We start from the raw sequence: 18896 nt of genomic DNA on the forward strand, positions 1-18896 counted from the left end.
CTGCTCTGGGTGCCCGTTACACGCTCACCTCCGGATACCATCCTCAAACCAACGGTCAGACTGAACGAATGAATCAACAATTAGAAACCACCCTCCGTTGCCTCACGTCATCTACTCCTTCCGACTGGAACAAGTTTTTGCCTTGGGTTGAGTATGCCCTGAACTCTCATATCACCTCAGCCACGGGACGTTCACCTTTTGAAGTTGCATTAGGATATCAACCACCACTCCTACCCTCAGACGAACTCAGGATTCCCTTCACCTCCGTTAACGATTATATCGCTCGCTGCCAGAAAGTATGGAAAGAGACAGTTACAGCCCTCACTCGCACCGCAGAGCGGAGCAAGAGGTTTGCCGACCAGCGCCGCAGACCAGCTCCCCATTATCGCCCCGGTCAGAGGGTTTGGTTATCATCCAGAGATGTTTTGACTAATCCATCCGCCAAGAAACTTGCTCCCCGGTTTACAGGTCCCTATGAAATAGAAACAGTCATCAACCCCACCACTGTCCGCTTACGTCTTCCTCCTCACTCTCGTGTTCATCCCACTTTTCACGTATCCCAGATTAAGCCTGTTTTGGACAATGATTCTTACCCTCCTTCCGGACCCCCTCCACCCTCCCAGGACAGTCAGAGTTCTCGCGTCTCCAGGATTGTAGATGCCCGTCGACGTGGAAGGGGTTACCAATACCTCGTGGATTGGGTGGGTCGCAGCTCGGAGGATCGCTCATGGGTATCTGCAGCCACCATCGCCAATGAGGAATTGATCCGAGACTTTTGGTCTACTCAACCCAGCACATCTTCGTCTGGGCCGCCAGGAGGCGGCCGTTGAGGGGGGGGTAGTGTCAGGATTCTCTGTGTTGGCTGCTAACTCTACTCCGCAGGTGTGCCTAGTTGGCTGAGGAGGCGTGGTCCACACCTGCAGCTCGTTGCAGGCGGCTTCCTCTGGCTTCTTAAGCAGAGCACTGGCAGATGGAAGACGCCGGAGCCTTAACCAGTCGTGGTACGACGTGGCCTCTGTCCCAACTCTCGGAAACCAGCTTGTGAGTTTTTTTGTTGCTCATCTTTTTGAGTAATTTTTGTACCTCTCTGTGCTCCAGATTTTGGTGCTTGGATGCACTCACCTGTCTTGACGTCTCGTCCGAAGAAACAGACCAGCAGACCTGTCGGCTCAGATTTTGCTCTGGCGCTCCCCTCATACTTCCTGGAAATTACCCAGCGAGGGCTGAGATCCCCTTTCCCGGGTTCTGTTGGTTCTGTGCTCACTCTGGTCAATCCATCTGTCAACCGCTGCCGATGAGGTCATCTCGGATTCCTCACCAGCTACATCTGCCGCCCTCAGCCACTAGCCACCTATCTCCATCAGAGTAGTCACATAGAGTTCTCCTGACGCTACTTCTTCCCGGTTAGGTCCGCCCTGCCTAATGGTAAGCAGCGCAACTCTTAGTCGGGTTTTCTGGCTTTCATTATGAAGAACTCACGTGCTCTCTCTCTTACAGTCTCCCCAGCCTTGACGTTCTGACCCAGCCGAGTACCAGTAGTCCGTCCATAAACCTGCTTATTTTTCCTTTAATAAAAGAACTTAAAACTGTGTTTTGCCTCCCGTTCGTATCTGCATGTGGGCTCGTCATCTGAAAACCATGACAATTCCATGATATAATCACAACAAAATTCACAAGGTTTCTTTCAGAAGGTAACTCCATCATTTACAAACTAACTGCCCCCCCCAAAATTCTAGCTTTATTGAATGCATTCCTTTGAAATGAGCTCCAGTAGCGAACTAACAAAGATGCCAAAGCAAAGCCTCCAGTGTTCGGCGAGTAAAATTACCACCATTTAGCTGAGGAATGTTAACCAGTGCAATCAGGCAAAGGTGGAGACACAACAGTACTATCCAGTCGCTGAACAACTCTTACAAAACATCATTTGACAAGTCATCAGCAGTAAAGTTTGCAACAGGATCTGCCTCTGGAGATAATATGAAGACACAAGTGGATGCTGTGATGGTCCAGAGCTCAAACAACTACAACTGGTCATCATAGATGAAATTAAAGGCTGCCCTGATTGTTAGGCAACTGTAAAAAAAAAAAAAAAAAAAGTGGTGAAATGAGACCTAATGAGTCAGCAAACAGAACCTAGTTATGTACCTGTATCACCGTTTGAGGTGCCGCGGCTTTGGCCCGTCCGCCGAGTGGCAAAACATTTAACTTGGATCCTACAGCTGTTGTGGGATCAGGTCAATAAGGAGTAAAGATGCATTTAATGACCCCAAGCCCATTTAACTCTTAGCCAACGCCCTGCCTGTTTGCACCTTGATACAAACCACATTTCCGGTCAACAGATTATGAGAAAATTTGATCAAGTTACCTTAAGCTATAGTTGGTAATCCTGTTCAGAAACACTGTTAAACTGAGTAAAAGTGTCCTTTCATCCTGAAAGTAGTTAAATTATGGATTCACAAAAAGGTTAAAAATGGTTCTCTGTGGGAGCTGCAGGCCTGTAAAAACTAACCAATCTCTGCCGTTCCATCTGAAGGGTCAGAGTTTTGTTGCTGCTCTCACCCATATACGTTATGTACTCACCCCCCTCTGGCCCTCAAGTTCCAGGGGAATCACCGACAGAAGAAATGTCCCCGGAGCAGGTTTGACACACAGGGGGTGCAACAGCAAATTGCTCCTTTTCAGGACCACAAAGTCAAGTACAAAAACCAGAAATGATCAATGTACAAATGGGGCAAAATGACCAACACCTTTGTTGAATTAAAAGCTTCCAGTCTTGGTAGGGATCCTTGCAATCTACCGAGGATTGAATGAATGAATTTAAAAATCTTAAAACTTGTACCCATTTTAATCCTGTGAAAATAAAAATATGGCAAGCAAAGTGTGAAGAAAATTTTGGATTTCAAAGCATAAAAGTTAAAGGTAACTCACTGTAACCTTTGACAGCTTATGTCTGAAAGAAAGAGTGCAACGCCCTGAATAAATCTCCCATGAGGCCAGCTGAGAGCTCCACACACAAACCAAAAGTTGGGTCTCCTTCTACAGAGCTCTGAGAAACCAGAGGGTCTCTAGTTCTGAACTGGAGGGTTTACGTGTTAACAGCAATACCTTTCAGTGTGGAAGTGGCTAGAGAGGGAGGGAGACTTAAGGTTTGCCACATTCTGCCTGGGCGAGTTGTTTAAAATGCATTCAGGCTGCTGCTTTAAACAGGAAGCGCAACTTCAGCAGATAACAAGAAGGCTTTATCCCTCTGAGCTTTTCACCTCTGCCTGTCATGGGACACGCTGGATTAGAAATAATCGGCAGCCGTTAAAAATATCAGAATTAAGGCAAGTGTAAAGATTGATACTAAACAAAATTCAATATTAAATGCCAGCTCTGTATTCATTGTGGGTTTATTTTATTTATTTATTTTTTACAAATAAAGCCCAGCTTTACAGCTACTCCCTATTCAAACCTGAGCCGACGTCTCCCTTTGACTGCTGTTAAAGTTACTTAAGATAAATTGGATTTGGTTGATCAAAGCGTTACAGAATCAGACCAGCCACAAAACTCTGACAAGTACAGACCAGCGGTTTCATAAAGTTCTGTTGCCTGCATGTCGTATTGCTGACATCGCCTGTGCAGAAACCTCCGAGCTGCATTTTCATACATTGATGATGAAAATCCTACTGTTTTTGTCTGAACTTTACTTGGCCAATGATAGCAAACCTTGCTTCCTCGAGGCTTTATTTACGCCCGGCAGGTCCAGTTATCCACCGTCAGAAACCCGTCAGGCTGTCTCAGTCAACCGTCTTTCCATAACAGCAATAAAAACCGAGCAACCCAGCAAACATCAATCCCAGAATCACAGCGCGCCACTCCTTCGCACCAGTTCAAACCTGTACAGCTGACATTAACCCCCTCTCTCTCTGTTACGGCCTTGAAGAACAACACCGCTCCGTTCTAGCTGCTGGAGCACGTAGAATATGGGTGTTTTTGCTTCATCGAGATATTTCCTGCCTACTTTTATCTCACGAGCAGCACAAGAAGAAAGAAACGTGCCCGAAAACCACTGATTGACAGAGAGAGCCTAAGTTGAGCCGACAGCTTCAGAGAAGCCAATAATAACCTCCCTGACTCATTGTGCCTCTGGAGAACTTTGCACTTGTTTGACAGATCAACCAGATGCGTTTCCTCTGGGATGTTAAGCCGTCAAAACGGGATCCTGCGTCTGTTCAGGAACGACCAAGCAGGCGGCTGTAGTCCCACTAATGGAGGGGGGGGGGGGGGGGGGGGGGGGGAGAGATTAATGGCGGGATCCAAACATCGGTTTTGGGCTCCGAGCGTTTGGCTGACTCTGCTCTCTGAACGAACCTTCATGTCCAAGCAGCAGCAAATCTCTTTATAAACTCAGCAAAAAGAAGCCGCTCCGTATGAAATCTGTGCATAAATGAAGGTAACCTCAGCTGTTCTCTGAATTCCTTCTAATTCAGACCCTTCAAATCAAACATGTATCCAGTGAAAAATAAAGAAAAAACTGGGAAAATCAAGGAAGATTCCTAAAAATAAAAAGTCCCCCCCCACACTTTTGTTTCCAACTGCGCTTTCCGAGCCATTGACATGTATTTCACACCCTGGACCGTTTCCTGAGCGGCTCTGCTGCCACTGGAAGAACAAAAATCCTCAGCGAAATATTTACCTCCACCATAAATGTCACTAGTCTGGAGAAAAGTCCTGTTCTGGGGAAAATTAAACAATACTGGTTACTTTCCACAGCAGCTCACCCTCCAAAAAGGTAGGGAAAAGGTGGCGGGGGTGTCACCCCACTGATGGGTGGGGAAGCGGTCACGGCGCTGTCGAGGGATCCCGCTGGTATAACCCCAACTCCACGGTACCACTGTTCTTAAAACGGACAATTAGAAACGGGAATACATCAAAAAGGTCCAAACTGCAGTCGTTCAAAAAAAAAAAAACAGAGAGCCAGAAATTACTCCTACCAGTGCTCAAACATTTTCACAACTCTTTAATTGATTTACGGCACATGCCACACCACCTCCATTTATAAAGCGCCTTGAAAACAGCAACAAGCGGCCAACCAAAGAGCTATACAATAATAAGAAAAAATAAATAAAAAAAGGACAGGTATCAGAATAAAATGCATGAAACAGCAAAAGATATGCGTTAATTCATTAGACTATTAACGGCGATATTTATTTTATCGCGCATTAACGCATGTTGCTCACATGCTTTCAGTCAGTGTCAGTCAGGCAGCACTCTCCCGCTCCCCCTCCCCTCTCATACATGGCTCAGCGGCGTCAGCCAATCAGCACGCAGGCTCAGCCTGGCCCGCCCACTCAGCTCTCACACAAACTTAATACACAAACAGCTGAGAGAGACCGCAGCAGCGGAAAAACATGAACAGAGGAAGTAGCACCGTTTGGCTTTATTTTAATACCGTAAATGAAATCAAGCTGTATGTTTTGTAAAAAGCCGGTTCATTTCAGTGGAAACACAACAAATTTATCTAAGCACGTGAAAAAACATGAAAACGTCGAGCCACAGAAACGGAGAGAGGAGACGAAACTTCTCTCATTGCCCCGACAGACCGACAGACTGATGTCTCTGACTGAGGCGTTTCAGTCCTCCAGGGAACATCCAGGTAGATCAGTGGATGGATGGATGGATGGATGGATGTTACTGGAGCCCACACATAACATGTAATTAAGACCTTGAAAGAACCCAGTACATATATTAAAAAGTGTTATTTAAAATAAGATAACATTAGCTAATCCTTTTTTTATCCCACGACGGGGAAATTTATAGGATTAAAGCAACAGGCAGGTGCACACAACATAGACAAAATTACATAAGGATTGAAATATATAAGAGGTGGATTAGCGAAAAAACACTGAACATAACATTATTATTATTTAATTGTAATAATAAAATAAAAACCACAAAACCCAAAAGGTCAACAGTTTCATGATACATCAAGCTTAGGGACTGGCTAATATACAGCAGGTCAAAAAAGGCCATATTTTTGCTGCAGTGCTTGCTGTTCTCTTATGAAGAAAAGATCAAGTAGTGCACTAAATTCAATAGATGGGTTGAAAATATCCAGTATAAAATAAGTGCTACAAATGTTACAACACTTTTGTTCATATGGCAGCAGAACATTAAAATAAAAGTGCTCTTTACACTACTTTTGAATTCATTCTTGGAGTTTGTAAATACAATGCGATTAATCGCGATTAAATATTTTAATCGTTGCCCAGCCCTAAAATAAATATATATATATATATATATATATATATATATATATATATATATAGATATATATATATATATATATATATATATATATATATATATATATATATATATATATATATATATATATATATATATATATATATATATCTGATACATAAACTGGAGAAGAAATATAGAACCCTAAATATACATAATATTAGATTTTAAGGCCTTGCTGTGCAGAGGATCATATCCTAGCGCTGCTCTGCAGAGGTAAGGAGCTGGTAGCCTGGCGACTGTGGTGTTAAAACAGCGTAATCCTTAATGAAGTGGGACGACTGGCGCTCCTTTAGTTTCTACATCATGACTTTACCTGTTTTTATGTGTAAGGGGTGGTAAAAAAAAGTTAAAATGAAGCCATTTCCTCCCCTTCTCTTTCAGCCAGCTGACAGGCAAGGTGCAGGAACAGGTAACAGAGGGTCAGAGCAAACTCAAAACGCTTTATCTGTGAGCTTATTAAACAAAAATATACATTAAACCACTGTAGAGGAACAGAAAATCTTCCCAGTTTTGAAAGTGTAAGTTATCAAAACCTTGGTCTAGCATGGCCAAGGCGAGGGTCCACTTCGGCCACACCTGGGCTGAAGTGGACCCCCCCCCCTCCTTTCTTCGCTTGCAACAACTTCCTGTTGTGTAATATCGCACAAACCCAATGGATTTAAATCCACAGAAGCAGTGGGGGGGGGGTGCACGGTAAACACGTCAAAGGCAGCGGCGGCATCTACCTCACAACAAAGTATGGTTGCTGCGTCCGTGGATGAATTTAAAGGGGAAGCACTTCTTCCAGGGGCCACAGCACCATCGTGGGTGTCCCCCGCTGAGCAGAGGCGGCTGGGCTTAGCAGCGTAAATATGCCTGCGGTGGTGAAGGTTGAAACCTCCTGGTCAGCCCTTTTCTCACCTACTCTGGCTGCAAACTTACAGGAATGTTAGCTTGCGTTGCCATGGTTATGAGGCATTTCCGAGCGCTACACGTCGCGCGTTGATGTGATGTTAGGAAGAAGAAAAAAGAAGACAAGGGGAAAGCAACACACGCGAAAGAGAGAGTTTTAGTTAGCCCACACTCACCTGTCTGTCTGAGGGCACTTTCATTTGTTTTCTGTCCGCTCGGTAAAAAGTTGAGCTCTCCCACGAGCCACACGCCCCAAACGGCCGGGGGCGCAGTTTGTGTGTCCGAGATACAGGCGGGGAAGAGAGACGCCGGGTTTAAACGCTGACTGAGCCGAAGTTTTTTTTTTTACAACCACAACCGAAGGAGAACACCGCGAGCTCGCTGGACGGTTTAAATCAAGCGAAAAGACGTCCAGTTTTCAGCGTTTCTCTCCCTCACACACATACATACACCCTTGGTTTTGAGCAGCGATACGTCCTGTCCTCCGGCTGAGTGGCTCACTGTACTAAATGGTGGGAGGAGAGTGAGTCGGCCTCTTTTATCTGCAGCCCTGGTGTAACAGCGAGGGAGGCGCCGCGCGACACCGGGATGAGTTTATTCCAGCCCTGCGCCTTCACGGCGCGTGGAGATACGCGGGGATCAGCCACGCGCCACACAACTCAATGTGTTGTGTGAGATTACAAATCGTGTAACTTTAGCCTCGCTTAAAAATATGCTCTGTTCTTTTTTTCGCCGCGCAATTATTAAGTAGATGAAGGGAAAAATTACCGGTGAAAGTTGACACGAGGTCAAAAATCTGATGGTTTTGAACGCAACACACAGGTCTCCGTCAAAAGGCATTTATCACTGTTTTCTTCAAAGCAAACCTTGCTCATCTTTCCGGGGCGGAATTTAACATCATCTTACGAAACATCAACCAAATGTTCCACCTCTTTAATTTAATTACAGCGATTTCTGAATAAAAAAAAAATCTATTTCCTTTTCTTGTAACAGATAAAATTAAACGTTTTATCTACATTGGATGTTTAACAGTTAGAGAGAATGACAACAGTAATTCTCTCTAATTGTTATTATTTAATTGTAAGTCGTTTTTTCCATCACCACGTGTCATCTTGATTATGTTTAAAATAGTGCTTCACAAAAATATGCATTCCCTTTGAACTTTTTCAAATGCTGTATTTTTTATATGTACGTAGCCTACATATGCATGCATGTATGTATACCTTGTAGAACCCTGTGTCACCATAACTGCAAGTTGCAAGAACTTGGGGCTATAACTCAACCAACTTTGCACATCTATAGAATAAAATTATTATTACCCATGATTCTTTGCAAAACAGTTTATATATATATATATATATAGATATAGATATAGATAGATAGATAGATAGATAGATAGATAGATAGATAGATAGATAGATAGATAGATAGATAGATAGATAGATAGATAGATAGATAGATAGATAGATAGATAGATAGATAGATAGATAGATAGATAGATAGATTATAATGAGCATCTGTGAACACCAATTTTCTAGGCTTGTTACCGATTTCTTTTTCTTTTTTTTCCCCCTTGTTTTTGTCTGAACTTTACTTGGCCATCATAACACAGGATTACGCTTCGCCCTAAACCATTCCACTGTTGCTCTGGCTGTATGTTTAGTCTTTCCCTACTAAAAAGTCATGGCCCACCGCAGTCTCAAGTCTTTTACAATCTCTAACATGGTTTCTTGCAGGATTGGGCTGTATTTTGCTCTATATGTCCTCTCACTGATCTATGTTCCTGTCTCAGAGGATGTAAAACATCTCCCAGCATGCCACCATTGCAATATTTCCCAATGGAGAATGTTTTTATAAGGTGTTGTCCGGGGATAGTTTTCTGTCACATAACATTTTGAAGGTAGGCCAGGTTCAATTTTGGCACCATCTGACCCGAGCTCTTTTTTTCCAGATGTTTCCTGTGTCTGTTGTAAGCTCCGTGGCAAACGTTTTATGGAGATTCTTGTGCATCTCTTTTATAAACAGCTTTCTTTTCGCCATTATTCTTTAAAAATCTGATACTGGAGTGTTATGCTGTACTCTTTCAATTTTCAAAAGACTGAGCTGGACTTTGTAAGACATTCAAAGCTTGAAATGGATTTCTAACTGAACACTGCTTAAACTTTTCCTGTCTGCTATGTTATTTGGTCTTCATGTTTGTTCACTAATGTTGTCTTAGAAACCTCTGAGGCCTTCACAGAGCCGCTGGATTTATACTCATTTTTTTTAGGGACATCAGAGTTTAAGGTTGTGAACATATATCTGAAACTTTTCCGATTTTTATTTGTAAAAAAACAAACTCTATATAATTTTCCTCCATTATTATGCACTACTTTGTGTTTGTCTATCACGTGTAATGCAAGTGAAGTACATTGATGTTTATCCTGATAAGGTGAGAAAATGTGAATAAGGCAAAAGAGTTCTTAAAAGTTCTGGAAAGGTCTAAATTTGTCGAAGTGACAGTTTTACTGGTTGTCTCTATTTCCGTAGAAGTAAAAATGTTTGCTGTTTTAAAGTCAGAAAAAGAAAATGTTCCTACTGTTATTGACTTTGATTTGATCACCATTTTTTTAAAGCGCTCTCATATCTGGCCACCTTCATTTTTTTGTTTCAGAAGACAAATTATTATTTCTTCCAAACAACACCTTGAAAAGAACACACAAGAAGATTTTTCAACAGATAATTAGCTACGGTAAAATTAATTATTGACTGTTGAGGGTTTTCATATTGTGTACAAAATTTAGCATCCATCAAACATTTTGTCTTCTAAAGTACATATGGGTCATGAATGAACACATTTCCGCCAAGCTAAGTCCGAGGATAATCAATTACTACAATGACCATTACGTCCTAGAGAAAAGCTGACAGCTAGAAATACAGAGGAAAGGTGCAGAATGCCTGGAATATTTCTCTGCCCAAAGGCAACGAGTGGAAATACTGTGGCTGGGGTTGCCCCTTGAGAACGCTGCTTGAGCAAAATGCTGTGCGACAGGGATGAAGTAACTTTGAAAACCCTTTTCAGCCAACAGCTTGCCTCTCTAGCCAGGTTTGAACCCGGAACCTTTTGACACTTGGAAGAAACTGAAACTGACTGAGCTGGTGCTCTTTTGAAACTGAACTGTGCAGAAAAGCTGCGGCGGTAATATATGGGCTACAAGGAAGAAAATCAAAAGGGTCACTTTCTGATGAAAGTAGATCAGGTTCAATACGCATTCAAGGATGAGGAAAAAGCCTCCGGTCTTTTTTCAGCAAAAGTCAGAATCTGCCTGTCTCCTGCACTGTTTCCTCATAAACTGCTGGGAGACACATTGTAAAACTGGAGTTACATGTTGTAACATAAATATATATATATATATATATATATATATATATATATATATATATATATATATATATATATATATAAAAAATTCCCTCTTGTAATTATTGTGTGTGTGTGTGTGTTTTCAATTAAATGTGTTCACGTTCTTCATAATCAGCTTCATGAGGAAACTGAAAATAAGATCTTTTTGTCGTTGTTTCTGCTCCAAGCAAAACATCAAATACAGATTAAAATTCTGTGCTATAGAAAGACATTCCCACTTAGTGGAGATTTGCGTGAACTAAGGGGCTCTCTTAGTACTCCATCAACAACGAATACTCTGCGTAAAGTCATTTAAACAAAGAAAACAATGAAAGTTGCAGATGCTTTTTGAATAATCAGAGTTTTCCCTCATTCAGACTCCCGCCACACACTAGATGGCTCATTGAGGAAAAAGCGATGGATTGATTTTTTGTAGCCGAGACACCACCTGCAGTCAGAATCAGAGGTATTGTGCAACGCCCGCAGTCAGTCATATCTGGGACATGTGTCACCTCCTCTTTATCCTGTTAGGTCAAGTTTTATACCGTAAACACAACTTAGAAACCATGTTGTGCTGTTACCGACAATGTCATGTGTTCCCTGTGTGGGTTTGTGGATCTGCATTGCTGTACAGTCAGTGTTAGCTATGCTTAAAGCAAAAGGTTGAATTTTGAGTTTCATCTTTGTTATAGGCTCCCCTTCTCCTCTTTTTCAGCATTGCATCGACTTCACAGTTTCTCAGTCAGCAAGGCAATAAAAAGACAATCTTTTATGGTACCAGGGGGAAAAGGGTTAGGATTGTTTTGAGCGTCTGGTGGGTGAAAGTGCTTATTTGCAGATACAATCTACTTTAACAGTTTGAAAGAAGGAATCACACAGACAACCTTTCACTTTTATCTCAAATTAAACAATAAGAGCTGTGAAAACTCTAGAAAGATAAGCGTCTGTTGGAGGGGGTTGGCTGCTTGCATGCCTTGATTTTCTTTTAATAGTAGATTAATTCACTCTATTGATGCCACAAATGAATGTTTGCATATTTGCCTTCCACACACTGTTAAGACCATTGAATTAAAGGTGCCAACAAGACACAAGTGTGCTAAGGGCTCCTAAACCCCCCCCCCCCCCATGATTGAACTTCAACACAGACCGAAGCACTGAATTGTATATATTTATTTGTTGACAGTGAGAAGACTGTTAAGGTTTTATATGATGGTTGCTGCATAGATAACTAGAATATTTTGAATTTTTTTAATCTAGAGATTTATAGCAATTGGCAAGTTTACTTTGTAAAAGTGCTGAAACAGTTGTCACTGTATTCTGCTCTTTTCCATCTAGCCTTGGGCCAGCCCTCAGTGCCACCATCACAAAACACTCACCGCACCTTGCACAGGTGTGCATACTCCCAGAGTTCTTCACATTTGAACTCTTTCCATTTTAAAACTTCAATGTTTCTATGTGGGAAGTTTATGTTTTAACACATATTGTTGCATAATTGCAAAGAAGAAATGCATGGTTTTAGTTGGATTTTTCCAGAATAATCTGAGAAGTATTTATTTTTTTATTCAGTGCCTTTACTTTGATGGCCCAAAATAAAAACAAACCCCACCAGTTGCTTCCAAGTCCCCAATGCACACTAAAAATAATAATGAACTTAGTATGTGTCTAGCTGTTTCGTGAAGGCATCAGATGTTTGTTAAAGAACGTTAGATAACAAACAGCAGAGCTAGGTCATAAAACAACACCCGATACCGCGGTGATCCAAAGTTCAGCAGGGAGAATCTGTTGACAGGATAAATATTAGTCTCACACTCCAAAAATCCACCCTGCATGGAAGAGTGACGAGAAGAAAGCCATGACAAATTAGCTGAAGTCACATTAGCTGTTTGAATAAATGAAGGGGGCATTGAAGGTTTGTGTCAAAAGGTTCACTTGTCAGATGAGATCAAACGTAGCTTTTTGTCCTTCCAGTGAAATGTTGCATGCATTTACAAGCTGATACTCTGAACACCTCGTAGCAGGGCAGTGATCATTATACATACAGTCAGAACCACGGTAGCAAAGACTTAGTTCAAAGCAGATTCATGTGTTAAGGACCAGTCAAAGTTCAGACCCGATCCACATTAATGAACATCATCCATTCTGACTGCGCTTATGCTCTTTCGCAAAAAAGAACGGACACACATTTTAGTCACTGGGTGTTTAAAGCTGATGGAGACATGCTTAAATGGAACAGGAGTTTTATTACTGAAGAAAGATACATTTATGCAACGTTGCCAGGGGTTTTTGAATCACAAGCAGGCCACACTTTTCAGATTGTCGTTGTTAGAAAATGTGGAAAACGATCCTTTCCCTCCTCTTTAGAACTACTCACCGCCTAGTGTCGGACTGACTAACATTGATGTGTGCCATTTCTAGATGACAATACTCTTCAAGCTCTTCCACTCATTGTCGTGTTAGTAATGGGTTGATTTCATAGTTTCTCATGAACATATCATCGCATTTACTGTGCCTGGGAACACATGTAAGGATTGTATTGATTAACTAAGACAATGACAATGGTGAAATATTTCACAAAGGCGAACTTTGTCAAATATCCAATTTTCCTTTCGTCAAGAACAAGAGGACTTGATGCTCGAGCAAGCAACTTCTTCCATGGATCAAAGCGGAAACATTAAGCACAATTACAGGTCACGAAATGTAAGAATCTGCTACATCAAGCTACATCTTTCTGCTGATGATTCAAAGAGGAATAGATAGTGGAAGTTAATATGTTTGATTTCTTTACACTTTTTTTGAAGCCTTCAGTTCTTGCTATTGTCATTACAGCGGTGTCAAAACCATCAAGCAACTCTTAATCAGTCCATAAGGATGAGCCAGATGAATACACACACACACACACACACACTTGACATTGTCGCTACAGGTGCATCTACATGCGGGGGAGCAGGGGAAATGTTCCGCTCAGGAGGACTTCCTCTGACATATCCCTATTTGATGTGGCTGACCTGGGCCACCCTGCTTCTTTCCCCACAGGCTGGCATTACTCGGCGGCTCCAGCTGCTTAGCTTTGTTTTGAACTCCACCCATTTTAAAATGCCAAACAGCATCCACAGGCAGGAAGGGCTGGCATGGCTGGCGGGGGTCTGCCAGCAGGCTAGGTTGCATAACACAGCGGCACCGGGCAAAGCGTTTGTGCCTGCTGCTACCAGACAGAAGGCAGAAGATGGAAATCCAGAAATTCACCATGGAAAAATGGGAAAAAAAGGAGAAAGAATGTCACGTTTTGGCTTTAAATCCTTTGATTTGAAAACTGACTCTGAGTTTGTCTGCTTGGCTGTGTTTCTCTCCTAGATGAAGCCACCGAAGGAGCTCCAGGTTTTCGCTTTACTCTCAAACAGAAAGTACTCCTGGATCGCTGCTTCTTTACTCCTTCTGTGCGTATTCTGTCTTCTCAAACCCCCAGCCGGTCACGGTAGATGGCCATTCGCGCCGAGCCTAGTTTGGCTGGAGGTCCCTTCCTGTTGAAGGGGAGTTTTCCTTCCTACTGTCACTTCATGCATGTTCGGCATGATTGCTGCACAGTGACTCTGCATGCATGAAATCCAGCAGAATGCGGTGCCCATCGGACTGTCTGCTTTGACGCAGTTCCACCAGCAAGATGGGATTCTTTTCCCCCTGCTGCAGCAACGGTCTTACCAGTGCAGGTGTCCGATTAGATGTTCTACCATGTTCTCACAATGCGCAATGTCTCGTTATTCAAATGATAATTTAGATACTGGGCCTTCTGGGACGTAAAGATATTTAGAAATGGCATTGAAGCACTTTCTGGAGCTGTGAGCTGTTACACTGCAAAGCTGGAGGTCCAAAATTAATGTTTTAGAACATGGTCATGACTTGCCGGGACCTGACTACAGACCACTGCTGTGTTTCTCTTGTTTGGGGCCGTCTTGTTGAGCGGCCCCGAATTAATCAGGGTAATTAGGACGCTGCAGGACAGGATGGACCATTTGGTGTACTGTATTCAGACTCTCATGATGTGCAATGGATAAGAATCATGTTGAAGATGCTCTATATGTAGAATTTTGGGCTCATGTGTATGTGGTGGACATGCCCAACCATTTATTAATTATAAATGGCTGTTCTAAGTTCTTATGTCCAAAAATATATTGTGTGACTAAACAGGTTTGACTTAATTTTATTTTAAAAATGTTTAGTTTTTTTTAATGTTTAACTTAATTATATTAGAATTATATTGTACTCTATAGTCACTGTAAGGCATCTATATCTTTTTTTCCCACAAGGATGTCAAAAACATAGGCGGAAAGGAATGGGATTCATCCAACTGTTCTTTTGCGCCACCTAGTGGTTACTAGTTTTTAACACATGCCAATGTCTGTCGAATAACTATTTAGAAAAAAATGTTTAAATAAGTCATCTTGTTCAGTTGCGCAAATTGAAAGCTAATACATACCTTATTATCTTTTTCACAATTTGTAAGTACATGCAAATAGATTTTGTCGATGTCTCCCACTATGTGACTTTGCTTGCTTGACTATGAAAGCCGTGGTAAGGGTACTTTCAAATCTTCCCCACCAGGGGGCGGAGTTGTGCTACGCTACAGTTTTCAGTGGCTTTAGCCCACTGTGAGGAAGAACTTAGACACAAAGTGACAAAAAGCAAACAACAATTTATCCATGTTTTGAAATCCTGCTAAGCGTCAGAAACTGTCCAAAACCTCTGAATAAAAATATCACTCCAGGCGGTATTCATTCACTTTTTTCACAGTGGTTGACGTTTTTTAGGATTTCTTCCAGACAAAGTGTGTTTTGCTCCATATATTTTATCAGCTCTTCTTACTGCACCACACAGAACTAGCAGCTTTATGTGGCGCTGTGCTGCTGAGTATCACATTAGTCTCTGCCACAGCAGAAAAACTACACAGAGCAAAGTTTCTAAGATACAGTAGATTATCTCGCATCATTGGGTTCTTCAAAACGGGAAAAGCAGGAGAACATTTCATGAAAGTAAGGAGTGTGTGCTGAACTTCATAAATCAGGAATTGGCTGCAAAATAACAGCAATCCCCCCAAAAACCTTGCCAATATTTACTTTCAGAGCAATATTTGAAAAGTTTCAAACAACTAGGACTTTAACAGAGAGAAAAAAAAGCTGGAGGAAGATGCAAGTTTGACTTGTCAACACTGTTGGGAATTGGAGCAACACTGCAGTGGGAAATTATACTTCTGCAGTAGAAAAGGAATTTATTTTACACATCTTTGCCTGGGATGCCAACCAATGTTGAGGTTGCTGAAGCCGTTTATTTCTTAAACGGTAGCGTTGTAGAAAGAGTGATTAAACTTTGAACACTGCTGAGCAGCCATGCCACCACCTTTCTTAGAAGATGTGCTCTTGTAGGTAAACTCCAATTATTTTCCCACACTGGACAGTAAACTGCTGATAGTAGGAAAGATATTAGTAGTAATACATAAGAACAACTCAAGTTGTAACATGAAAACATGTTCTAGCATCACATGTTCACTGGTGGAGGGTCCTTTTAATAAAGGTATCTTTTTGAGATGCCATTATTTTGTTATGTCACTCTGACTTGATCAAATTCACCAGGTAGGTTAGTTTGACTGGTATCACCTTAACAAGATTAATAAAAAGTATGTTTTTTTTGAAAATTTATAGAAACAGAGTTATCTGTTTTTGCAAATGAACTCTCCATATACAAGCACATGTTTTATGTCATTTGTATGTTTCTGTAAACTCTATTGAGAATCTGGACCAAATAACAACTGTATTGCAATACTTTCATCAATTCACAGAACTGCAGACTTAAAGAGGACAATTATAACAAACAAAGAACAGTTAAATTTAATAGTTAAAGTGACAGCGTTTAGGACAGATGGTAAATGTTTTTTAAAATGTGTCCTCTTACCAGCGTCGTCTCAGATATAAGCAGCATATGGTCACATTAAAGCTTTTTTGTTTATGAAGTTCGTTCAGACATGTGACTTCAGCGGTTACATCACACTGCTGGACTGAAATGCCTCTCCGCTCTTGCATCATGGTGTGGTTCTCCTCTTCCTAGATGGGATGCTTCATATTAACTTAATGGTCTAAGCAGATACGCTAAAAGAAAAACTCAGAAATGATTTCAAACATTCTGAATATTTTAATGATTGATACAACATCCCTCATTTGTCTGAGAGTGCTCTGGGTTGAGTTTTTTTTTATTTTTTTAAGTGTGCTGTGCATTGCTCATACAGAGGAAGCGTCCACTAACGCATATGGAAAAGTGGAGCAGGAAGGAAAGTGTCTGCAAAGCCTCTCTGTAACTCCTGTAAAACTCATTCTGGATTGTTTTCAACCTCCCCCCCGTCCTTCTGTCCTCCACAGGAAGTTTAAACACAATGAACAAGTTCTGAGGAGGTCCCAATCAGAACCTGTTGCAGCTTACCTCACGTTGCCAGGTGAACATTTACAAATGCATTTATTTTTTACAAAAAAACAAAAAAGTTTGCGTTCTTTCAGTCCCATACCAGGAACAGTGTACAGGAAGAATGCTCCTGATCCTTGAGGATAGAGCAATGACGTCCACATATTGCGTGAGCTCCTCTCCTCAAACTGCCTTTCCTTCTTGGAGTTATGCAAGAAGCAGCTCCTCCCTGCTCACGGAAAAACGTGCAGGACATGTGCCTGACTTCTCCTACCGTCATCACGGTTTTTCCTCCGAAAAATGGAGATGTGACTTTTGGCTTGGATAAATGTTACTTAGTATGAGAATGGTATTCTTAATTCTCAGAGCGTGGAAGAGATTTTATATTTGCGGGAGGTTGTTTACGGACCACAGCAGCTCTGGAAGTGGCGTTACCCTCCTATAGACACGTATACACGAGCACCAGAGGCATTCCTTCAGAGAGCAGCAAGGGGAGCAGCTATGACCCCAGGAAATGAGCCCTATCACAACCACAAAACAATCTCCAAAACATTTCTTCTGGGAAATTCTACCTAGAGCAAATTTATTTATTTTTTTGTGAACTTAAAGGGGCCTTGTCACATATTATAACCATAAAACGAACACACACTGCAACAAGAAACACGTATTCATCTTCAAATAAAACGAAATACACAGAGCGTTCATCCTGATAGTGGTTGCTCGTCCTTTTTGGGCCTGAAAAGAACTTTGCACCAGGCGCGATCAACAGACATAAACATTGTTGCGCCGTTGCTGACTCGCTTGACTCCGTTGCTCCTCTTTGTTTAATCGTCGTGTGCAAGCACAAAATCGTACTTCTGGTCAGTGGTCTTATTATGATAAATGTACACAAAAGCGCTTCAAAAACAGACAAACAAAAGGAAGGGGAAAAAAATAGAACAGGGTGCAATAATTTAATCAGAAAAGCTTAGAATGAAACCAGAGTCAGCTACTAGGGTAAAGTCAGTGTGACTAGACCCCTTTAGAATAGCTTGAAGAATTTGACGTCTGATTCCAGGGCTCTACTGTATGACTCCGTCATTCCTTTATTATAAATATAAGAAGTTAAAGGTTCCTTGCATGCATATTTCCTTTTCTTATCATCTGTGCCTGTGTTTCTCACAAGGCAGTCGACAGCATCGATGATAGCAGTACCTCTAGGTTGGCCCAGACCTTGTTGACCCAGGTGTTACCTTTACTTTGCAAAGACTGAGGAATCTTGACGTAAACTGTGGCCTTTTAAAGGCACATTCCCAGAAGACGTGGGGGTGTTGTGTCTGTTTATTATAAGGGTGAGGGGTAGTTTTGGGGGGAGCAGTTGTTTTTTTTTTTTTGTTGAAAAGCCTCCTCATTCGAATGGCTGTTAGACTGTAAGGCATCCACATTCTGTGGGAAAAAAGTCAGTGCTGGCTACTTTTTGTGTCTGGGGGGAATTTTTTTTCCCTTAACTTTTGTAGAATGTTCTGGAAGCCTCCCCCTGACACGTCAGTACGGGAGAGAAGAAAAGCACTCATATCAGCTGTCCTGTCAAGACCATGTGCAAAAACTGTAAAAAGAAGATCCAGACGATTATCAGGCTGGTGAAATCCCACGTATTCTAAAGGTTTTGATCATTATTTTATGGCACATGCCCTGTGCAATAAATTAAGGGTTTAAATCCTTTTTTTAATTTGCAAAGAGGAGAGATTGAAAAAGCAACACTGTGACTAGATCCTAGGCTTGATTTTGTGTAGGCATTAAAGATAATGAGCTGAAATGCAAAGTCAGGTGATAAAAACAGATTTTGCATGGAAAAACTCACTCAACAAAATGAAAAAAAAAGGGGTTTAAGACACGTCAGCCTTAAACTGCA

At 41.6% G+C, this 18896-nt stretch overlaps 1 protein-coding gene across 3 annotated transcripts in view; it reads right to left on the reverse strand.

The window, feature by feature from the left end:
• The window catches only part of gdpd5b (glycerophosphodiester phosphodiesterase domain containing 5b), a 58540-nt gene extending 50786 nt beyond the window's left edge, over positions 1 to 7754 (reverse strand). For 2 of the 3 annotated variants that reach the window (XM_036149673.1, XM_012882844.3), the window contains exon 1: positions 7359 to 7753. The gene's annotated coding sequence lies outside the window, so the exon portion shown is untranslated. Of the gene's footprint in view, positions 1 to 7358 lie in introns of all 3 variants that reach the window. The other variant, XR_004933214.1, reaches the window with a different exon arrangement.
• Positions 7755 to 18896: the final 11142 nt, after the last annotated feature.

Source organism: Fundulus heteroclitus, chromosome 18, assembly GCF_011125445.2.
Source record: "Fundulus heteroclitus isolate FHET01 chromosome 18, MU-UCD_Fhet_4.1, whole genome shotgun sequence".
Taxonomy (NCBI): Eukaryota; Metazoa; Chordata; class Actinopteri; order Cyprinodontiformes; family Fundulidae; genus Fundulus; species Fundulus heteroclitus.